General features: G+C 38.7%; 2 long non-coding RNA genes across 2 annotated transcripts in view; both read left to right on the top strand.

The window, feature by feature from the left end:
- The window catches only part of LOC129350285 (uncharacterized), a 241,405-nt gene extending 224,765 nt beyond the window's left edge, over positions 1-16,640 (top strand). The window contains exon 5 of the long non-coding RNA XR_008603628.1: positions 16,537-16,640. This is a non-coding gene — a long non-coding RNA (uncharacterized LOC129350285). The remainder of the gene's footprint in view (positions 1-16,536) is intronic.
- Positions 16,641-17,108: 468 nt separating this feature from the next.
- Positions 17,109-20,203, top strand: LOC129350422 (uncharacterized). The gene is made up of 2 exons (XR_008603814.1): positions 17,109-17,511; positions 18,072-20,203. It is a non-coding gene; the product is annotated as an uncharacterized LOC129350422 (long non-coding RNA).
- Positions 20,204-23,220: the final 3,017 nt, after the last annotated feature.

Below are 23,220 nucleotides of genomic sequence, written 5' to 3'. Positions count from 1 at the left end.
AGTTATCGTTTTCTGTTTATTGCTTGATATTTTTCTGTAATGCGAACAAACTCAGTGGCTTTAATATGTACAGCAAGATAGCAGGTCAACAACAGCACAGTATGCCATGGATTTATGAGCCCTGAGTGGTGAGTAAAGGCTAAAAGCATTTCTGTGATGAGACCCTTCATACTTTCCATTATCGCTCTGTTAAACTAATCCAGTGGTGTGAGGCATGTGTCACTTGCAGTTCACTGTACTCTCCTCTTGAATTTTGGTGTTGTTTTCATGGAGCACTTTGTTGTTAGATATTGCATCTGTCTGTGGCTGCCATGTCTTTTCTGTGGTGGCTGAATTTCTCTGACAGCTCCCACCGAAACAAAGAGAATTTCTGAAAAGACAGTAAACGAAACTAACTAACTCACTCAGATGCCTGACAGCAAGTTTCTTTTGATACAGAAACCAACAATTTGAAACCTGACTCAACAGATTGGTGAGCATTGCTTAAAGTCTCTCTACAGTCATTGATTTAACTGATTAAAAATCCATTTCTATGCGTTGAAATTACACATTTAGAAGTTTGTCCTTGAAAATAGCCCCTATCTACCATAATATGGCTTAGATTGTAATGCTACAGCATCTGCTCAAACTCTGTGCAAGTTGTAATATTGGAGTAATTTACACATATATAATCAAAGCAGAAGACAGTTCTGAAAGAATAGTTATAGGAAAAGTCTCAAAATGTGAAGATAACAGAATTAGATTCTTATCTTTGTTACATATAAAATGCCAAATGTCTAAATCCATGTTTTTGAGATTGTCATCAGGACACTGCAGCTTCAAAGAGGGAATACTTTGCTGTGGCACTGACTTCTTGTTTTGCTGATGATATACATGCCTTCTAGCATATAACAAACACCATATGCTTCAAAGGTAAAAACTTGATTTTAATTGGAGGGGGTCTTTAAGATATTAGTGAATTCCTTTTGCGTTGAGAATCCAACAATATTTTAAAGTATTTATCTGAATTATTTGTTTTAAACAACAGTAATTTCACTGTGATTTTGCCCCTTTTTCATGGGACTGCTGCCATATAGGGCCAAAAACAGAACAGTTACTAGATTTGTGCTGTTTGCTAGCTGCCTTTCTACACACCTCCTGTTCTGAGTGCATGATATCCAACTCTAACAATGCACTATGTACAGGGTGTAATTGCATTACTCATGTGCCTAGATAGCATATGCAGGAAACATATTCTTAATCCTAGCTATGGATGAGGTTTCAGACATGCAGAGACACTCATTATGTGCAGGTCTTCCTCACTGACCAGCTGAATCACTCCTGGCTCCTTGGGTACAGAGCAGTGCTCAATTTTCACCTTAGCTGACACACTGCACGGCACCTCTGTAACTGATGAATTGTTCAGCATGGCGGTGAAAGAATCTAATGAGGGAGCCCTTATTTTTGATTTTTTTTCTAGCAGGAATTTTACCTTTCACCCTTTGCCAGAATTAGGATTGGGACATTCTTTTTGCAATCCAGAATTAGGTTAACTTATTCTCCCTTTTTTGGAAGAAAATCAGCGCTTAAGGAGTATTGCTCACGTGAATATATTATATAGATTTATGTTTAGCCGTTTCGGAAAATAAGGGATGACTTGAAGGAGCAAAAATGTGGACGACAAAAAGCATACGAAAAGAGAAATCCTTAAACTGCGAAATCTGCAGACCAAACACACACTCGCAGTCACAGGACTCACACACATATGCTAAGTAAAGGAAGAACCTTCTGCTTCTGATAGAGTGTTTTTAAACGGGGAGGAAAAAATGGTCTAATTTGTGGTCTAGTTCGAAAGAAATTACTTCATAATGAGCTTCAGTGCATGACGAATATTGTATATTGGGAAAATGATTCAACACACCACTGCCTACATTTTTATGAAGATTTTGCTGCATTTGATGTGGTGTCTAGTAATTTGTCCCTGAATCAACTCAGCACAATTAATGAAGGATGAAAGTTGCCCTAAAGGCTTTAATACTAAATACTAATTAAGATATTTGGGTTTACATGTGACTTTACATATCGAAAACTAAAAATGACAAATTGTCTGAAGTGCCTGAAAGACCAGATCACCATAATTTGAACAGCATTTTTTGATTCAGTTGCAACAAAAAGAAAATATAACCTGTAATAGATTTAAAGTCCAGGTTAGGTTGGGGGCACCTGTAGTTACCGTGGTAACAGCCAGTATGGTTCAAGGCAGCAACTCTTCAGCCGTCACTTTGTCAGAAAAACAACAAGGGAGTGCGTGGTGGATGGTTGCAGTTCAGCCGGGTAGAGAAGTCGGTAAACAAATAGCCTTTTTCCATTATGTCAAGACCTTTGCGTCATTTTATAGATGCATGTTTCACAGGGCCGGCTGCTGGTGTAAACACTCTTGTTTAGGGCCATAACTGCTGGAGGAGCAAATGATTGCTCCTGTGATGCTTGCTGCTCACATAATGTTTTGTTGCCATGTAGCAGCTTCAACCTGACTCGTTGAGTGCGCCGTTTAGTGCAATAAATCTCAATGTGCAATTTATTAGGATGAACCAAGGAACTTTACACAAATGACTGCTAAAAGAAAATTTAGAAGAGAAAAAAACTGATGATGGAAAATAATACAGAACAAAGGTGTGTACATATTCTGACAATGAATCTGAGATGAAAATTCTTCAAAAACTATGTTTTTAAACAAGTTAATTAGCCACTATTGATTTTAGCCCAGTAAGCTAGCTAGAGATTATTAATGCATAATTATAACTAGGGATGTCCCGGTCGGGTTATTTCACCCCCAAATCCAATCAGAATCATTTCATATATTGATATATTAGATGTAGTATCTGGCTGCGTCACTAGGTCGAGCCTCTCATTGTTCAAAACTGTAATGGCCGGTGGAGACATGCATTTCTGTGTTGGCAAGCAGAGAGCATTGCAAGAGTTTAGGAGTAAAGGGATTTTAAAAACCTTGACACGCAAATAGCCAAAGGACAGGCCTAAGCGGTGTGACAAAAGCAGCCAATGCCAGGCTGCATCTGCATCCTACATCTGGTAAGTCAGGCTACAGGGATACAAGAGCATTATTCTAGTTGATACTAACATAATTTGAAACACGGTGCTGAGAGGAGGTCATTAATCCTTACAGACAACTTTGTAATAGTGCCCCATTTACTATGCAATGACCCCTGGGCTAGCAACCAACCACACAGAAAAATCTTGCAAAGGATTTTGATTGTACAGTAAGTCAACCATGCAAGTTTTTATTTATTTATTTATTTATTTTTATTGATTTACTTTGGTGGATTATCTATTTCAATAAATGTTCTGTCGCTCAGTGTGCAAATATTCTATCGAAAAAATTCCACCCTTCTTTATTTTGAGGGAACACTTAAGCCGATTCTTGTCTTAGCTCCCCCGAGTTTGATTATCATCGGTTTAAAGAAATACAAATAAGCCAAAGCATTTTATTTTCCTATTGCAGAATGATGCTGATGTACAGCCAGAGCATTATGTACTACAGAATTATTTGGCCTTTGCAGCACATATAATACGTCTGTAGCCTAAAATGGCAATATTAGCAAAGGGCATATGTCCAGCATACTCAATCTGTATTACAAATCAATCAGTTATTGATTATTAAAGTTATATTTATTAAGAATATCTTTACATGTTCTTCAAAGGATAAAGGAAAAAGTAATGAATATATTTAATCATAGCACAGGCATTTTTCAGTAGAACAAGCTGTTACCCACCAATGTTTTCTTGCAACATAGACTTTTGATGCAATGTTTTACAATGTGTAATTTTTTTCCAGGGAGTTTTTGAAATATTTTGACATGACTGCTGTTGATACATATGAAGGGCATCTACTAGCCATAATAACTGGAGGACCACAGCTTTCTGCATCATACGCTACTTTCACATTGGTGTTTATTTGTGTTTTGTAAAGACCGTACTACGTGCAAAAGATGTTTCGTGAATTCATTTTGTTGTCTGTGTGTGCATATTCAGTTATAAGGAGTGTGATTTGGTGGGTTTACTGGGAGTGTTTCAGGGCCATTAAAATCCTATTGCCGGCCCTGATGTTTTGATGAACGACTGCACTTAATGCTAACTGCAGTAACTGTTGTAATATGACCTAACAGCAGCAGGAAATGTTTAGTGGTAACCCAATTAGGTGACAGAAACCTGATCACTGACCTGCTGTTTTTACATGCATTCATAGCAACCAGGTTACTTAAGTGAATGTAAACACACTGAATGAGATACAATTGCAAGCAGTCACAATAAATCACATGAAGCATCCATTTGTGTGATTCGCATGAGGGCAATTTGAATTGTGTGTCAGAATAATGGACTCAAACAATCAAAACTATGATATTCAGAGGTAATTACAAAATAGACTAGATGGCTGCTGCAGGGAAAAAGTTCACTGTTAAGTTTCAAAACAGAACTTCTTTTCATGAAAATCATAAGGACATAACAATTAAGGTAGAAATTACAGTAAAAATGCTTAAAGCAAATTACCTCTCATTATCTTGAGAGGAATTTCAAGTGGTTATATTTATATTGTGTGCATATGTGTGGAAGGATCAAACCAAGATACAGCCTGGAACAGTTTCCCTGTATATGTGTGGTAGAAGACATTTGGGGAAATATAAAATCCGTAAAAGTTTGAGTTTTTTTCTATCCACAAAGATAATTTATTTTAAAATATGTAGCTCTGAGGCGGAAATGTTTACATATCCTGGGAAAATCATCCCTTTGCCATTGCTGCTGTGTCTTCAATTTAGTGTCTGTAATGCTATAGTATGTGTTGATGTTATATCATGACAGGAGGGATGGAACAAACTGTTTTCTGTCTGGAGCTGGAGCTGGAGGATTTTAGAAATGTCATACCAGAAGGTAATTGATGTCAGGATTTTAGCGCAGATAAAAGCTCTAAAGAGACCATACTGTCCTTTTCATTACAGGGAAAAATACTGTAATTCAGTGCTGTTCTACTTCACCAAGAGGCAGAAGTAGACTTTTGTGCTGGATACGACAAGGATGTAATTTTGAAATACAACAGAGGTCTTGTTGGAGTGCTGGTGTGGTCCACCGCTCCACTAGGTGTGCGGGCTGACATGAGAATGAACTTCAGGTTCGATCAGCTATGTAATTGGTACTAAAATGATACTGTCAAGTGTTCCCTGATGACTTTGGTGGCTTACTTTCTGGACTCAGGGCATCTTTTTGATCTTCAGAGCTGCTACAGTTGGTTTATGAGCTGTCCACAGTATGTCCTGCATTGATGTTTCTTGAATAGATTTCCTGTTCTGAACTTCTTTTCCCTTGCTCCTCGTAGTCACCATTGTTTTTCTACTGTGCATACACCAAGCTCTCCCCTCTCTGAACATGAGTGTAGTGGAACGAGGGTGACACATGCTGTTGTTTTTTTTAATACCTCTTCCCTCAAGCAAGTACGTATCAGTTGTGCTATTTTTTTCCAGGAGATCCCCAGGAGAAAACTAGGCATTTCCATAGCAGATATTCAGCAGAACATACAAAATTTCATAAATTCATTCACTATGTAAAAGTAGCCAGAATATCAATAGGAAATAAAGCTTTCAATGTTAAATGAATAAATTATGTGATTATAACAGCCTCGTCTTTTAAGAAAAAACTATTTCCCCAATAATTATTACCATATTGTTATAGTGTGGCAGTTTACCCTTTTCTGTGGTTTCTAGTCCATCAGCATACTTTGAACAAAAATTTAAAGGGAACATACAATTTGTTGTCTCTTTCTGGCTTGGAGAAAAAGTTCAAAATCTAATTTTTAGCATTGAGAAAAATGCAAAATTTCACCAATTGTGAACTTTCTGAAAGATCTAACTGGTGCCAAATTCTCCAGGAAGTTAATCCATGCCCCAAAGAGGTCTTGATTTTAAAAGAAAATGATGAGATAGTTTGAACAGTACACCAACTCGTCCTTAACCAGTGATGATAAAGTGCCAAGTTAAACACAACTTTACTCAAATGGCACAACTCCACCATTTGTCTTCTAAGGAATTGTTTCAGACAGCTCTGGATGGGCTTTTCCAACAACGACGTTCTGTCCCCAAAATGTCTGTCAGCATCATCCAACCCCTCAGTAGAAATGGGACGATATTCCATAAGCTACTGACAACCCGATTAACTCTGTGCATTGCAGATGTGTGGCTCTGCATAACGCAAATGTTGGACACACTCAGAACTGTCTTGTGACTTAGTGTCTATTACCCAACTCTCAATCTGCCCATTAGCATTTCCAATGTAGCGTGTGCTTGGTTATTTCATGATGTTCATCCTGTTGTGGAGATGCCATGCAACAATGCATATTTATCCCCTATGTTAAAAAGAACGGATTGAGTTTTTCATAAAATATTACATGTTGCATTTATAGTTGTTATTCAGTGTAGTTGGAAATTCTCGCTTCTCCTTTGTCAGAGAAGAGCTCCTTTCCATGCTTTATCTTTGTTTGATTTATACAGTGCAACATCACACATCTCATTCATTCAGACACACACCTCTACTAGTCACTGTACTGATTAACACTTCACATCGTTGTGCCTTTTTTTGTTTTTTGTTAACATTTTGCGCTATTTTTACTACCTGCCCAGGTTGTTCTTGCCTGTGCAATTCTCAGTGCTATAGACTACATGTATCCTCTGTAGCCAGGAGTCTCAGCATAGACAATAGATTATGGGTTTAATTTCTGTTCATTAGTCCGCTGAACAAGATTTCCTTCCGCTTCTTCCTGTTCTCAGGAAAACTGTCTCTCTCTATAAGCAGAGCTGTAGAGATACATCTTGCTGGGATGCTGCCCTCAGGTGATATTAAGGAGATGACAGGCCTTGTGGTCAGCTATTCCTGGACTCCCATAGGACAAACTACAAGCTGTTTATATCACTGGAGATAACACTGTAGTCCTCCCTCTGGACTCTGCTTTTCCTGCAATCAGCGGTGGTTCCTGCACCGCCATTATTTTGTAAGTGGTGTTTTTGGGGGTGTCTTAATGTCCTGAACTCACAATGTGGTGCAATTGGTGCTAAACACTGCTCCAAAACTATTTAACAAACTCCATGTCCTTCCCTGACTGACCTTTGTGAGCGCTGCCAGTCGCTGTAAAAGAAACACGGACAAAAAGTCAGTTCACCAGGTAATCAGGATGGCAGGTTATAAAAGTTTCATGCATCGAGTGAGTTCTAGCACCATCTTCATTTAAGCTATAAATAATTTGCCATCACTGACCTCCAAGTTTTAATGTTTAAATAATTCAGTGACATGCTACTTCAACCTGTTTTTTAATAATTTGCTATTCATATTTCCGAAAACCAGAGAGACCAGTATGTACAGGAGATGTTTTTTTCAACAGTTTGTGTGTGCGTGATATGTGTGTCATGAGATATGTTGTGCGTCATCTGGAGCTTGTCAAGCCTCAGCTTCATCGCTCCTCCCCATCCGTCTTCTCTGCAGAGGGAACACCGCCCTTAATAGAACCTCTATTACACAAGTACTGCACAAACCCTCACAACGACAGTCATCCTGCTCCAATCCACCTCAACATACAGCGCACAACCCTAGTAACTTTGGCCACAGAAAACAATCCATCACCTCCGTCTACTGTCCCGTTAAATGGGTGTGAGCCAGCGCCACTGAAAAGGTTAAAGTATTTTTCCGTCCCCCACATCTGTCTCAGCCCTTGGAAATGTTAAGGCTGCCCCAACAAGGAGGATGGCTTTAAGGACATGTCTCCTCTTAGCATGTTTTCCTCAAGTGTCTAACTGCCAATCAGGAGCATGTTTAAATTAAAAATGTTCAAATGCCCTGAGGCACACGTATTACAATCATAAATTGATTTGCTAACTGACCAGAAATTGCTGTACACTAAAATCAGTTATCCATCAGAGAACAAACGTCAGGTAGATACGTGTAGAGAAGCAGATCTGTGAGCCTCCACCTGTCACCTAATTTGAATCCTGACCTGCCAAAGTCAAAATCAAACATAAAATAAAAGATTTTTTCTCCAAATTCCATATATTCCTGCCTTTTTGTTTGACTGCCTGATGTTTGCTCTCTTTCTTTACATGCACCAGTATAGGTTGGAGCGTACACCACTTTTGTTTGAACTTCATAAAATTGAAATTTAAGGGATCCTTATCATGAATAATAAATATTCTCTGTGCCCTCAAAGTAGCTCTTACAAGATCACTTTACTGTTACTGATCTCTGTGTCTGCTGTCAAAAAAGAGCTGGTTCTACATTAGCTCAGATCTCAGTGGCTGGATTTGTTTCATTTTGTAATTCATTGCAAAAATCAATTCCTGTTTTAACATTTGCTCACTGGAGGAGCAAATGTATGAGAATGCAGCAACAATACTTAATGCATTAAAAATGTTAGATGTGTTAAAAATGTTAAAAATTAAACAACAATTACAAATAAATACAAATAAAAATAGATGTACACCACCAGTCAAAATTTTGGACACACCTTCTCATTCAATGCTTTTTATTTATTTGTATTATTTTCGACATTGTAGATGAATACTGAAGATTCACACTTTTTTACTTACAACATAATTCCATATGTATTCTTTTATAGTTTTGATGTCTTCAGTATTAATCTACAGTGTATAAAATACTTAAATAAAAATTAAAAAAACATTGAATGAGAAGACGTGTCCAAACTTCTGACTGGTCGTTTTTTCCTAACTGATCCTACTTTGTTCAAAGGGGAATAATTATATACAGCAAGCACAAAGGAACCAGCGGGCTTTTTCTTCTTCTAACACAATTGGTACATAAAAAACATATATGCATTGAGCTGATGACGCCACATGTTACGGGCCATCAGCTCTTCTCACACAACGTGACTATATGCTTACATGGGACGGTAGATTACATAGAAAACCCGGCAAACATTCATTCACTGTGTTCATTCATGCAGGATCGCAGCTGTCAACATTGCATTATTTCTCAATACTGTCTATCTGTTAAATAATGTAGTTTGGATATCAGTCCTATAGTCGTCTAAATCCTCTCGCAAGACGTCATCTTTCATCGTGCAACTGACAGCTTTGTTGTCATGTTATTACCACCTTCAGCCATGAAAGATTACTTTACTCATTTTAAATAGTGTGTCAACATGTCATCTTGAACAGCTTATTTCTATTCAAATGTATTTAGAAGGTATTCTTAGAGTGAATATGCTTTGACCACTTAAATCAGTGACTTTCCACACGGCACTGTCGAGTCGGAGACAAATATAATAGCCAATTATTTTGGTTGCTATTCTTGGACGTGTAGCCATACATTCACATTACTCACATAACTATTTGGCTTTTCTTTCGATGGCCCTGTCTGCAAGCCTTGAACAGAAGTCCATTTATAACCAGGCCTCGTTCATGCTGCTGCTGATGCATTTTGTGATTGTGTCGATGTGTGTGTGAGAGACTCGGAGAGGGACACGGAGTGAGTTTTGGTGTATCTGATTGCATTAGTGGGTGACTTGTTTCTCAATGACGTTTCCTCTCATTTTTCTAATTGACTCTCGCTGGAGACATTGAAACAAAATGACAGAGGGAGCGAGCAGAGTGCTAATCAAGTCGGTATAAGTGTGGGAAACAAAAAACCTGAGTTCAGTTAAATGTTTGCCTTCTTTTCCATTTCCCTTTCTTCTGTCCTCCTACTTTTACTGCTCCACTGACATGGCATATCATTACAGGCCAATTTTCACAGGGATTGTACTAAATAAATCACTCAGACACAACTGGGTTAGAAAATAGAGAACCTGTGCCCCAGCATTGAAAGATACATAAACTGTAAATGAGCACTGGTCAAATACATACATGCACAAACTCACAGTAGATGAAAACTATGACACAACTTTGAGCTAATTAGGTTTGAGGAGGAAAGACGGGACCTAGCTTCAACATCATTTTAGACACTTTACTCAGACAAAAAACGCAATGTCTGTTTTTGCGACATTAACAAACATCCAAATTTCCTCTTCCCTCTTCACTTCTGTGTCAGGCTGTCACAGGCGTCGCAGTAAACAACAGCTTGATCATTAGCATCGTTAGCACTTTCTCTCTGTTGTTTTGTTTTGCCCTTTTGTCAGACTCTGGCTGCTGGCCTAATTCTTCCACTTCTTCATCTTTGCCTCATTGTTGTGTCCTTTTTTATGTAGATTGTTTTGTTATTATTTTTGTAGTATTGCATTTGCGTGCAGTGAAAACCCTTTGCATGGTTGTTAATCCATTTTGTGCACTGGCATTGCCAAGTGAATCGACGTATCGCCTTTAATGTGAGGCTTTTTCAACCCGGGGCCTTGTTTGGATGTCCCAGTCGCATGAATGTTTAAATGTCTTGTACCCTCTGGGGTTTGAAAGTTTCACAAAGAATGTTTTTGTGTGTCTTTTTTTCAAGATGTAGCAGCGTCATCAGTCATGAACTTCAGGCGAGAAAGGGAAGTTCTTCTAGAAAAACTTTCCCAGTCCTCTTCACTCCAAGAGAACTGTAACTATATGGAACTATACACTACACTACAAATGCATATTTATAATCACTGACATTATGACGTAACACAATTAAGCGTAAACACATTTACATTAATGACACTCAAATCTGGGCTCAGCCTTTTACCTGATGTGCCTGTCCAAGACATTCAGGTCAACATTCACTATCTACATCAGCGGGATGTCCACCTTTTGATAAACATGTCATAGATGAACTGGGGTTGAGTGACACATACTACGGTCAGGACAAAAGAGTAACATCCTGACAGTTTTCATTATTTATGCTCTCAGTTTGAGACTTTTAACTCCAGCAGGGGCTGTCAGCTGCCTCTGACTTTGATTTTTGTTGTTTTATTTCATGTATAATCAAAACCTTTAGTGTCTTGGCTCTGTTGATTGTAACGTCAGTCAGTCAGTCATCCACTGGACTGATATATTTCAGCAACCAATGGATTTTTCACACATGGTGATCCCTTAAGCTCAGTTTCAGCACCATCATCAGGTTAAAATTTCATTTCTTTGGTATATACTTGCATAAATGCTGAGTTGAGGATCGTTATATTTAATCTTAAATTTCATCAGTAGAACAGCATTGTGTAGCTTTGTTTGTCAATTGAAGCAAAGCATTTGATACAGTTGATTGTATTCATCTTCGTTATTACTCCTTATGCTCATGTCTACAGGTTTGGGAAGCCTCACTCGGATGCGTTGTAGTACCTGTTGAATGTTTAAATTCTGATTCCTTTAGGATCTCTATGGGAGTTGAACTTGGGTCTGTTCTCAGACTACTGCTGTTCTAACTATAATGTTTGAACAAAACAATCTCAATATCAGTGATGCAGATGATGCAATTTTAAATTTAGTAACTGCTCTTATTGCTTAAAATGGGCTTTAATTCCAAAATACACCTTAGACAACTGAACATCTAAACAAGTCACATCCTACTAACCCCTGTCTTTGGGTGACTAAAAACAAAATATCTTCTAAATTACTGTTACAGAAGAATATATTGCAGCAGGTCCTAAAGTTAATCAACTGATTTCTTTCACTGATTTTGTAGTTTGAATTGCTATTGATGCATCTGAATCAAGTGTAGAACCTCAGGTTAACTTGATTTAATTCTATTTTCTTTGTAAATGAAAGTACTTCTGATTTAGTCCCGGTTCTGATCAATTTACTATTTTATCCTAATCTCATTTTCATTAATTTAATCTTGGATTTTAGTGATATTTCTTATTCTTGCTCTTTCTTATCACTTAGCATTTGGTCCTTGTATCTTATCTGCACTTTATGATTAATTTTTGCTTCATGAATTTTGTTTTATGATCCTTTGAGGTTGAGTGTTCATGCAAATGAAAGAAAAAATGGGTTCTTGTTGCACCAACCACTACAAATATAGGTTGGCTGACTAAGCGTGTTTACATTATTTGTTAATTTTCAGCTTATGGGCATTGTAATTGTAAGCGTGTTCACATATGTAACTCAAAGCATTGCGATATTTACACACCCGACTAATATGAGGTGTTCAAAACAACAAGAACACTTTCAGTACAAGGAAATCTATACTACAAAGAGAACAATTATGGTCTCAAAATTATGGTTTCAGCAGAAATTCAGCATTGTTAGTCTGTCAATGGGAATGCTTACTATAAAGCTGTTGAATTGAATGGTGTTATACATAATAATCCACTTGGCCATTTGTTGTATAACACACCAGCTATACCTCCTTGAACGCAAATGGATTTTTCTGATTTGATTCAGTCGTTTTCAGGTAATAGCTATGCATAATTACGTTTCCATTAGAGCAAGAGAAGAGAAGAGGAAGATGTGACAAGAGAAAGAGCCCAATTTACTCGTAACATTACATAACACAATGTGACTTTATGATAATGGAAAACATGGCCAACATCTATCTCCCATGTGAATAATAAACCAAATTATTTATAGAAGTAAACAAAGCCTTGTCCTATTTTGCTGCTTGTTTTCTGGCACAGTGCATTTTCACATTTTAATTGTCAAGGACATCCGTTGGCTCAAAGCATAAAACATAAGACTTGCTGCGTCTCGTTAGGGATGAAAAAAGAAGTGCAAACTGTGCTGGATTTTTGGTAAATGATAGCATCTGTCCTTTTGGGTCCCAGTTTTATTGCTCTTCCAGTGCCAGAAATACCTGCATCTCCTGTGTCATAGCAGAGGGGCTGTGTGATTGGCTTACAGGTAGTTAGGTAGTCAATGGTGCTTGTCCTCTATTCATGGCCACTCTGGCTGTTTGCTGAGGCAGGAACGGGCTACAGTTAAAGATCCTGGCACTCTCTTATGTCAGAATCACTCTTCTTTACATCTTGTTTGATGCAGCGGTGAAGTGGGCACTGCAGGAAAAAAGGACACCCGGCTCCTGAAGGAAAATGTTTCATCAGAAAACAAAGGGCTGAATCTCTTCAGCCTTTTCGCTCCCTCCACACAGTGAATGTAGATGAACGCTGTTGCATAATCTATGAACTGTTCACTTCAAGAAAAATGAGAGCAAAAGTATTCCAAGATGAAAGAACTTTTGTTGTATTTTGTTGCATTATTGAGCTGCAAAAGTCTCTTCAGGGCAGGTCGTGTTTTTCTAATAAGACTAAAGCTTCTGAAAAACACGATTCAAATCATACTTTATACACTGTTAAATAACTATTCTATTCCAAGAAAAGTTTTATTTTAGTAGTTTTGGCCAAGAGCCACATCTGCCTAAGACATACCCATGCACCAACCAAGCGCTATAAAATATTAGATCAACAGCTTTCAAAAGATCCAGCATATTCAATGTGTGTGCGATTGGGGGGAACGTTATCTTTACCTCATGTTAACCCCATAACATTTGCTGCTTATTGATACATTTTTTTTGCCTATTTGGCAGTCCAGATGGAAATGTTTTTAACAGAAGAACAATAAGACCAAAAATGCTTATGTGAGACATTATTTGAAAGGCAACGTCTTAGTTTCTGAAAATGTTTTGTATAGCAAGGAGCAAAAACACAACATAAACTACATTAGTTCAAGCTTGGCTCAAACCAGTTATTTTTTCTTCTCACCTAGAATAAATAATATCTATAGAACAAAACCTAAGACTAGGTATATACCAGATGTATGCACCACATACCCTTAAAATCCTGTCAGCAACACCTCTATGAAAATACAGACCTCTTGGCCTGATCTTATCTGACTTTTATGTTTGTGGTGTCACTGGTGCCTTCAATTCTGTCAAAAGTACCAAAATTACCATATTGTGCCAGTTGCCTTTACTCACTTGTCACAAACACACTAAAGCATTTGACAATTATTATTATTATAAATAGGGTCTTAGCACGGTACACATCAAAATAGCTTCAGTCAAATGGAACCAAACTGCCCTTGTACACAGCTGTTAGAATAGAAGACGATTGGCTGCGATCTTTAAAGACTAAAGTGCCGAAAGCCAATAACAGCTGGTTCTCCTCCTAGCTGAAGAGACACGACACTGACCTCCAACCTACGACTGCTTGCTGCCCTGGGGTAAAAACTACATGTGAAGTGGCAGGGACACTAACAAAAATACACAAAACCAAGAACACGGGAAGTAAGGGAAATAGTTATCACGTGGAGAGATGTTTGTATTTAGAGTCAGTGAGCAATGGACTTCACAATATTTACAATTTGAAATAATTTCTATTAAAAACCCTTTACGGACTAAAGGAATATAAATAGTCAAGGAATGGACACATAATTGGACTTTATGACTGTTTCAAGGATAGGGAGTTGCCACTTTATGTTTTTTTTTCTGTGTTGTTTACCATGCTGGTATAAATCTGAATTATTCATACTTTGTTTACTTTATTGCTCATGGTTTATGTAAAATGAACTGGAAAATCTATTCGATCTAACGATGTTTATCAACCCCTTTGGGACATTACACGTACCAAACCTAATCAACCAGTCCTATCTACTTGCAGGGTGTCGCTTTTCATATCATTAATTTTCTTTACAGTCGGTTCAGTGTTCAAACACATATCCCTGAATTACTCAGTAAGAACAACTTGGCTTTGTGTGTTGTTGACTTGGTTGTAGGTGTCCTGACAGCTGCAGTGAGTTGGAAGAAGTGGATAGAGAAAGAGGAGAGGACTTAACAGATCTACACATTCTAGGGGAGATTTACGTCTACATCTATTTGGTGGAACCTATCTCTACCTCTACACCTCTATCTCTACCCCTCTATCTCTATCTCTACCTCTCTACCTCTACCTCTCTACCTCTTCTGTCCCTCTCAACCCGCCCGGCCAGCAGGCAGATGGGTCCCCCCACATAAAGAGCCGGGTTCTGCTCGAGGTTTTTTTCCCTGTTAAAAGGGTGTTTTCCTTGCCACTGTCACCTTTTGGCTTGCTCTGGGGGTCAGGCATATGGGTTCTGTAAAGCTTCTCAAGACAATTTGACTGTAATTGGTGCTATATAAATAAAATTGAATTGAATTGAATTGGAACAAACTTTTATATCTCTGCCTTTTTATCGTCCTAAACATGTTGCCCTGGATCTGATGGATGTTAGAGGTTAAACCCCCTCAGTTTTTCCAGAAATATAATCATCACTTACAGATCTAGCAGTATAAATGTTCAGACAGTCATACAAAAATCTGACTTCAAGATCACCCAACATTCTTTGGAAGCAAAACCAAATGTTAAGATAATTACCAAAACTGTCAGATTTTACAGACAAACTTCCTTCTTCTACTTTGTCTCGCTCTGCAGTGACTACATATTCTGTTGCTTATTCTAGATGTTTTTGGTCAACTCAGTTGTACTTTTAGGGTCAGGCTTCACATAAAAGGGTTAGAATAGAGGTACCAGTACCAAGACTCTAATCATTTCTGGGCAGTGAGTAAACAATATGATTCTGTATAAAAAGCTGACAAATGATTACATGTCTTTAGAAGTTACTGTAGGCTGTTTGGCAGTCATTATTTAGATTTTTCTAGTCTTCTGTTGCATCAGAGACTCTCTGTCATGGCTCCAGCAACAATCTGATTCAACTCCTCCATTAGCACCACATTTTTGTAAACAGCAGGAAAAGGGAAATCTCTACACCAAATCAATAGTGTTTTACATTTTTATTTAGTAATTAATCTCAAACAACACGGAGTAAGAGAATGTTTTGTTTTTATGTCTTTCCATGCCTCTCTCCCTCCTTGTTATTTACTAAGTCATAATAAAATGTATTTGAGCAATTGAAAGATAAACAGAGATCACACCTGAAGCAAAACATTCATGTTGCTCCCAGATTTCATCCGTTACTTTGAGGAGTACAAAGTTTCCAAACCTGCTGGAAATTATGCCACAAACTGCCAATATAAAACGCAAACCATGATAAATCAGGAGCTATTCTTCAAGTTATTCTTGTCGTATAGAGAACTAAGTCTTACTTTCAGCCCAGCTTTCCATTGTTTTGCTTCGGGGTTACAAATGAATGCCCACATTCAGGTCAGATCATTACAAGACTCACCACCGATATCCCAGCTGGGCGCTCATGAGTTTTCTTCTGTCTGTGCTCTGATGACAAGCAGCAGTGGAGGATTTTCTCTCTGCAGGCCCCATCAGAGAGCCGAGAGCAGATGGTTTGGTTGTGAGCTTTTAGGAAGTTTCAGCTACACACGGTTTCAATGAGTGACAGCAGCATCAAAGCTGTCATTGAACTCTGCCTTTAATCTGGAGTCACAATACACAAGAGGCTCTTAACAATTTTGGGAGTCGGAGAAAAGCCACTGAGTGCGGCCTCGCTTGTTTTTCAGTCAGGCGAGAGGAAGACGGAGAGGAAGAATGCAAACTGATTTTCTTGAATCTTCTGTTGTGACTTAATGACGTGCTTGAGGTGATGGATTTTCAAAGTGGTGGAGGTTTGTGACCAGGTATGTCTTTGCATTTTGGCAGGTTAATTAACATGTTTGTGTGACCTATTTGTGCATCCTCAGGGATCGTTTCAGCATTCCTGCATGGCCACCTGTTTGGAGCCAGCATTGAGTACATCTGTTCCTACCTGCCACGTTTCGACACCAAGGTAACGCACACACACACACACACACTCACGCACACACACAACCTGGACACAGTGACATAGATTAAATTTCCCTGCAGGACTGACATATGGACCTGCTGCACGCCAGGGTCCTGCTGTGCCAGTTTAGACTCCTGGCACACAAACAAGTCTGAATTGCGGGTGAAAGCCATCAGTTACTGTGCGTTTTCTTTTTTTTCAGCCTTGATTTATCTAAGCAAACTCACACAGTAAGTCTGCGTGCCACCTGTATACCTGTGCTTACCAGGGCTGGAAGAGAGCGAATTGCTTTTCTTTGTCTGTCAAAGCCCTTTGAAAATTCTCCTTTTAAAGGTGCTATATGAATAAAGTTATTATTGAGATCACAGGTGAAATAAGTGTACTTACATTTAAAGTTAATTCTCAGACATTCAACAACACTACTGACCTGGTAGTTCCTAAAGAAAATAGAGCACAATCGTCTGATGGCTTTTTTTTTTTCTTTTTAAGGTGAAGTTCAGGTACAAATTGCTCTTTATTATTTGATTACATGGTTAACTGTGCTGTTTTGTCGGCAGCTGAACACAGAGAGATATACAAGGAGTGTAAATTGGAGGGGGGAATCAGTTCATGTAGAAAACAAAGCAAAATTTCTAATAACTTCCAGTATAAGGTGCACCCTTCTGTTTCCCTTGTGTACTGTTGCAGCTCTAATGCAGATGTGAATATATGATGTCGCTTTTTGTTACACCTCCAGTAATTGCACAGCACATTGCAAGCTGCCTGATTAAACCACATTATCTTATGTGCTTAGCTGAGCAAATCCACAGTTGTTGTGGGAGGAGTATGGCAGGTTTATTCCACCTGGTTGTATCTACTGCTGCAGGATGAAGCACTGCTGACCTTCCCTGTGGTAAATATCTTGTTTGTCTCGACCTTTCAGACCTCAGCTGAGCCGAGTGAGAACTTTAAAGGTCCACTGTGTCGGATTTAGTGGCATCTAGCCAACTAATTACCCCTTACCTCAGCCTTTCTTTCCAAATGTGTTGGAGAACCTACAGTGGCTGCTGTAACAGTAAAAGGCCGTCACTAGATGTTTGGTTTGTCCGTTGTGGACGACTGCTGGTGCTGCATGGCAAAGTGGAAGAGGACGCAGTAACAAATGGCAATGAAAACACAATAATTCTTATTTTAAGAACATTACACAACAGTAGATATATAATTATGAATCTTACGTTTCAATTCTGCCAGTAGATCCCCCTAAATCCTACACTCTGGACATTGTAGCACCCAGTAATGTAATTATTTACTGAAAATGTAATAAAATGTGCCCTCAACTTTGTAATAATTTTTCATTGTATTAACATCTTTACCAGTATTGTAATACTTTTCAGGTTTCTCATTTCATATTTTAAAAGTGGTAAAGTAATACTTTGGACATATAGTGTAATCTTATGTTTATTTTCATTCCAGAGTTCTACATTTTTTGTTGAAACTCACTGACAAGCAACACAATCCTTGCCTTACTGAGTGGATGATGAACTACCTCCATGGGAGACCACTAGCTAAAGATCCTGAATTCCAGGTCAGGGAAGCTTTTGAACAGCACTGGATACCTCGTGTAATTGATCCCTAAAGCTCCTTCATACGTCTCTATACCATGGATTTCCAACAAAGCACCATGAGAAAACCACAATCCAACAAAGCAACTTCCAGCAACACTTCTTTTAAAGGAGGAATAGAGAAGCATTCATGACACCCAACATAACCAGTCATAAAGACATGTTCCACCTGGTGATGAAGGGTTATTATGTTGCTTTGTCAACATTTTATCACATCCATGGTTTTTCGATCGGGTTTAGTAAAAAAAAAAATCATGACATTTTCATTAAAATACAAAGTTATTGAGTGTTTTAATACACAGCAAGTTTTTCCTTGCTTCAATAGTGTCTCACTGTTTCTGTCCGTCTGCAGTTGTTGCCTTCTAATTTTACCACACACCCCTGCTTGCGCAACTTATTGATGAATATATTTATGCTCAGCATCCGTCTGCTGTTGCCTCCCGCTGCCAGTTTAGTCTGTTAGTCAGCCTGATTTCTCTCAACAACACAACATGTTTGAGCTGATTTCTGGTTTGTAACTGCATGAGCTTTGTCATCGTCATCATCCCTTGAAGACTGACTGCGCTTTAAGTTTGTCTCCTGACTCAAGCACCATATTTACACTACAGACATGAGAGTAATTTTGATTTTCTTGTCTAACTCTGTAATGCGTTTTCCTTTAAATGTGTGCCCTTTTGGGGTATGTTTGGCATGCATTCTACATGACTGTGTGCTTGTCTGAGTTTTTGTTAAAGTCTGTGTGCAGCTGTGTGTCGGTGTATCCGTTGTTTCAACACTGAGTCTGCACGTCAGGCAGCCCACAGAGTTTTGTCAATATCACTGGCTGGACTCCCCAACAACAGGCCCAATCCTCTCAGCTTATCTGCTGCCTCCACACGCACAAACACACACACACACACACACACACACACACACACACACACACACACACAGCTGTATTGTCTGTAATGATACACCAGCTCTATCTCCATGATGAACCTTAATGCACCCTGACATCTGCACCAGGCTTGAACAACCTAGTTATTAATGCAAGACACTATGGGTTGTCTGCAGCAGCTCGTTGCAGCAGTGGATTTCTGTTTCTATTGTCGCTTTAGCTGTTCTGGTTCTCCTCAGCCCACCCACTGTATATCTTGTAATGTGGCTCATATTGTTTTGATGCTTGCTCTCTTCACCAGATTTAAGTGAAGGTGTGAGAACTGAGTGTGAACATGAATAGCAGAGGTGTGAATAATGGAAGTTTCAGTATGTGTGAGATTGTTTGTGCTAATTTCGGTGTGAAGATAGTTTTTGTCGCACTGGTTGTGTTTCGTACTGTGACAGACAGAAATTAGGGGGCATTAGAGGGCGCCCGAAAGCTTAATTCAGAACCAAGAAACTCCACAAATTTAAATTTGACATTTTGAATGAGCAACTGAATTTCTTAATAACATTAATATTTCTGGAAATGAAGTTAAACAGTATGAAATGCAAGGTCTCATGTTTTGCGGTTGTTACAAACTTGGAGTTGTAAAGTAAAAGGTGTTAAGATATGAAGACATTTACTTCTGCCATTTTACCTCAAACCTCCCCACAGCTAGATAGCCTCCCTGCTTTACAAGTTACTGCTTTTGAGTTACTAAAAGTCACCAAGCTCAAACAATCAGAAGTCCATCAGGTTTTTTACTTTCTACAGCTGCTTCTGCTAACTCTAAAATGTCTCACCCACAATCGAAGGGCACCAAATGTTCTGCTGTTGGCTGCAAGAGTGAACACATGAATCTCCATGCACTGCCGACATTTAAGGATCTGAAAACCCAATGAATATTTTCATTTTTGGTGGCAGTGTCTCCACAACAAGAAGAAAATTCTCAGTGCTTTACGCCTAATGTGGCTAACAATAGAATTTGCTTTGATTTTTTTCCCCCCATGTCAGAGCTCTATGGAAACAGTAAAGCAGAGGGACATTCTGAGATTGAAGCTAATAAACAAGGACTGGGCTGATTGCTGTGTTTTCATTTTGGCTGTTATGCTTTAGTGCACCCTGAACACATCTGTTTACTTCTTTCCTGCTCTCTGTGCGCAATTCCTTTTTTGTACATCCAAATTCCCAATAAAGCTGTTCTTAATTACGTATTTTTATGTTTCTGTTGTCAGACAACAGCACAAATTTGAAACAGCGATTGACATGTGGACGATTAAGACTGCATGTTAAGGCACTCACTGAATTTATACAGCAGCATTGTCTGACAAACATATCATACATGAGTTAACCCTTTGATGTGCAACGTGGGTCAAAAGTGACCCAAATCCAATGGAAAATGGATATCTCCTGAAGCACATTGCGCATCAAAGGGTTAAAGATAACACCTGTACTATGAATGTAACTGTGTTTAGTACAGGTGTCAAATGATCACTCAGAGAGAAAGTTAAAACTCTATGAAGACCTGGCCTCACATAGTCATTAATATCAATCCACTGTTTTGCTCCATGCTGTGGATTGCAGAGACAGGGAGAGTTTTCTTCCTGAAAGGAGACATCAACAGCCTAGCCGCATGTTAAGCTACAGACACTGAAACAGCCTGTTTAGAACAGGGCTAAAACATGAATTTTACATCATGGTAAAATGAACCATCTTCGCACTATTTTAAGCTGAAAAACTGAAATGACACATTCTGGGTACATGTGAGAGCTCCATTCATTTGTTGAAAAGGAGCACAAAATGGGACCCATAACTGCAAAAATGAGAGTGTTTTGTGCTCTGTTGTCACAGGAACAGCCCCATCCATATACACACTACTTTTACATTTGCTTCTTCATGACTCTACCTCCATCTAACACAAGGACTGTGTTAAGTGCTATGAGATGTCATATGTTGTGAACTGAATTGAATTTAATTTGCTGGTAAGACACTAAAAATCTCACAACATTAGGACTGTCACTGTTTGAATTTCTCATGCTATAAAAAATTGCACGTCATTGTAGGAGAAGCAGACGTACTCGATTCCATATAGAGTTTCCAAAATAAAGTCTACATCTCACTGTAATACAGCAGCCTTATAATGCACGCTTATCCATTACCGCACGATGAAACACTGCCAGGAAGTTCAACTCAGCAGATAACACAACAATAGAGATGCTACACTGTAGGCTGTTGCTCCTTTTTTTTTTGTTTGCACTGTTTCATTTTACATTTCTGTACACTAACTCTAACACAGTGGCAGTACATTTCAATTATTCATCAGAGAAGCAGTATATGACAATCAAATCCAGGCAATATTTTGTTATGTTTATGAGAAAACAGAAAAGCACAGCTGCTAGATAGTGTGTTTGTGTCTCTAATTCGGTCTACTGCACCACACGCCTCGACAGCATTGTGTTAACAGAAGCCCTCCATTGCTGTAGCCTCATCCGGAGGAAGAATTATGAGCTGCCGCTGGTTGAGTGTAAGTGTCTGCGGATTAACCCCAGCGAGGTCTTCTTTCTGTGCTGCCCTGCAAATTCAGACAGGAGCTGACTGGTGTTGGACCCAGTCTGGGGAACAGGTGGAACTTCTGTGACTTCCAGGAGCACGCAGACTCTGCTGGTGACACTTCTGGGCCACGGAAACGACGACAGGCGGTCGATGCAACACAGGTACAGGGAGAAAACACACAATTAATGGAGAAACTGGGTTCTACCTGTTCAGACAAGAGCACAGATTATTCACCACAGATCTCAGATTAGAAAGAGCTGTTCCATATAGCTGGCAAGCACATAATTTACAGGTTTTTTTTTTTAAGGCAAATTAATTTGCAGCATCTCTATGGTGACTAAGAGGTGAATATAACTCTGTGGTGACAGTCGCATCATCTCCTTCCCTCTTCTTTTACTCATAGGAGTCAAATCCCTTCAGAGGAGCAATGCGATTGGCTGTATTTTTGCACATTCTCCCACAGCTGGCTCTGTGCAGTGGTCGACCTGGACTAAAGGGCTACACAGGAAGGTCATTAGGGTCTGCTTTGATCGTGGATATTCTCTGGCTTCTTTTATGTCCTTTTCTTGATTTTTGAACATCTAAAACCTTAATTCTGTTCCTATTTTATGTGTGAACAAGTACACAGGAAGGATACTGATGGATGAATTTAGTGCTTTCAATATCGGGTTCTACGTATTTCAGTTCTTAAATGAGCAAAGAACAGCAGAATTAAGACTCAGACTCTGAAGAGAGATGTGTCTCCAAGTTAGTCATATGTATTTTTTCTAATCCTCAATAATGAAGAAAATAATGCATGTTACTGGCTGTCAGAAAATATTCACACAGTGCCTTCGGGTTCTGGTTCATTTTTACAAAGATGAAATTATTTTCTTTGCACAGCTGAAATCTAAAAGACTAAATATAAATTACAATGAACTGTCTTGTTCTGCTGTATTTATATTTTTAGCCCTGTATCCATAGACAATACACTGTTTTATTGTTGCACAGATTGAGCCTCTTTTTGTTGGTCATTGCGCTCAAACACTGAATTAGTTGCATGTCTATTAAAGCCATTCAGTCCAGACAGTGAATACATCTTTAAAAAAACAAGCATTATGAGGTCATTGATGCATTCATGGTGAAGTAACAATTTTGACAGCAAAGTGCATTAAAAATTAGTCAGGTGGTTTGTTGTCTGACGAAAGGGGCTTTGCTGCAAGTAAACTGAAACAAAATGACATGAATAACATCTAAAGGTTGTGACTTTTGGAAAAAGCTGCTCATGCTTCATATCTGTTCAATCTTAACTTCATTATTCCAGTTTCTTTTACGGAACGATATGAATCTAGCTCATTTTTTCTGTAATATACTGGTGGGTTCACATTTGTTATCAGCCAAGTCTGATCTCCAACCATCCAGAAGGCAAAGCTCTACTGCCATCTATTGGAAAAATTTAACATGCAGAGGTTTTCAACTGTCAGTCCTCGGCTCAATAAAGGCAAGCATTGTGCTGATGTGAAACAGTATGTGAGAGAGTGAACCAAAGTCTTTTTACCTACAGCGT

Source organism: Amphiprion ocellaris, chromosome 13 (assembly GCF_022539595.1).
Source record: "Amphiprion ocellaris isolate individual 3 ecotype Okinawa chromosome 13, ASM2253959v1, whole genome shotgun sequence".
Taxonomy (NCBI): Eukaryota; Metazoa; Chordata; class Actinopteri; family Pomacentridae; genus Amphiprion; species Amphiprion ocellaris.
Note: the sequence above shows the minus strand (reverse complement) of the source record. Positions and strands in the feature narration are given on the sequence as shown.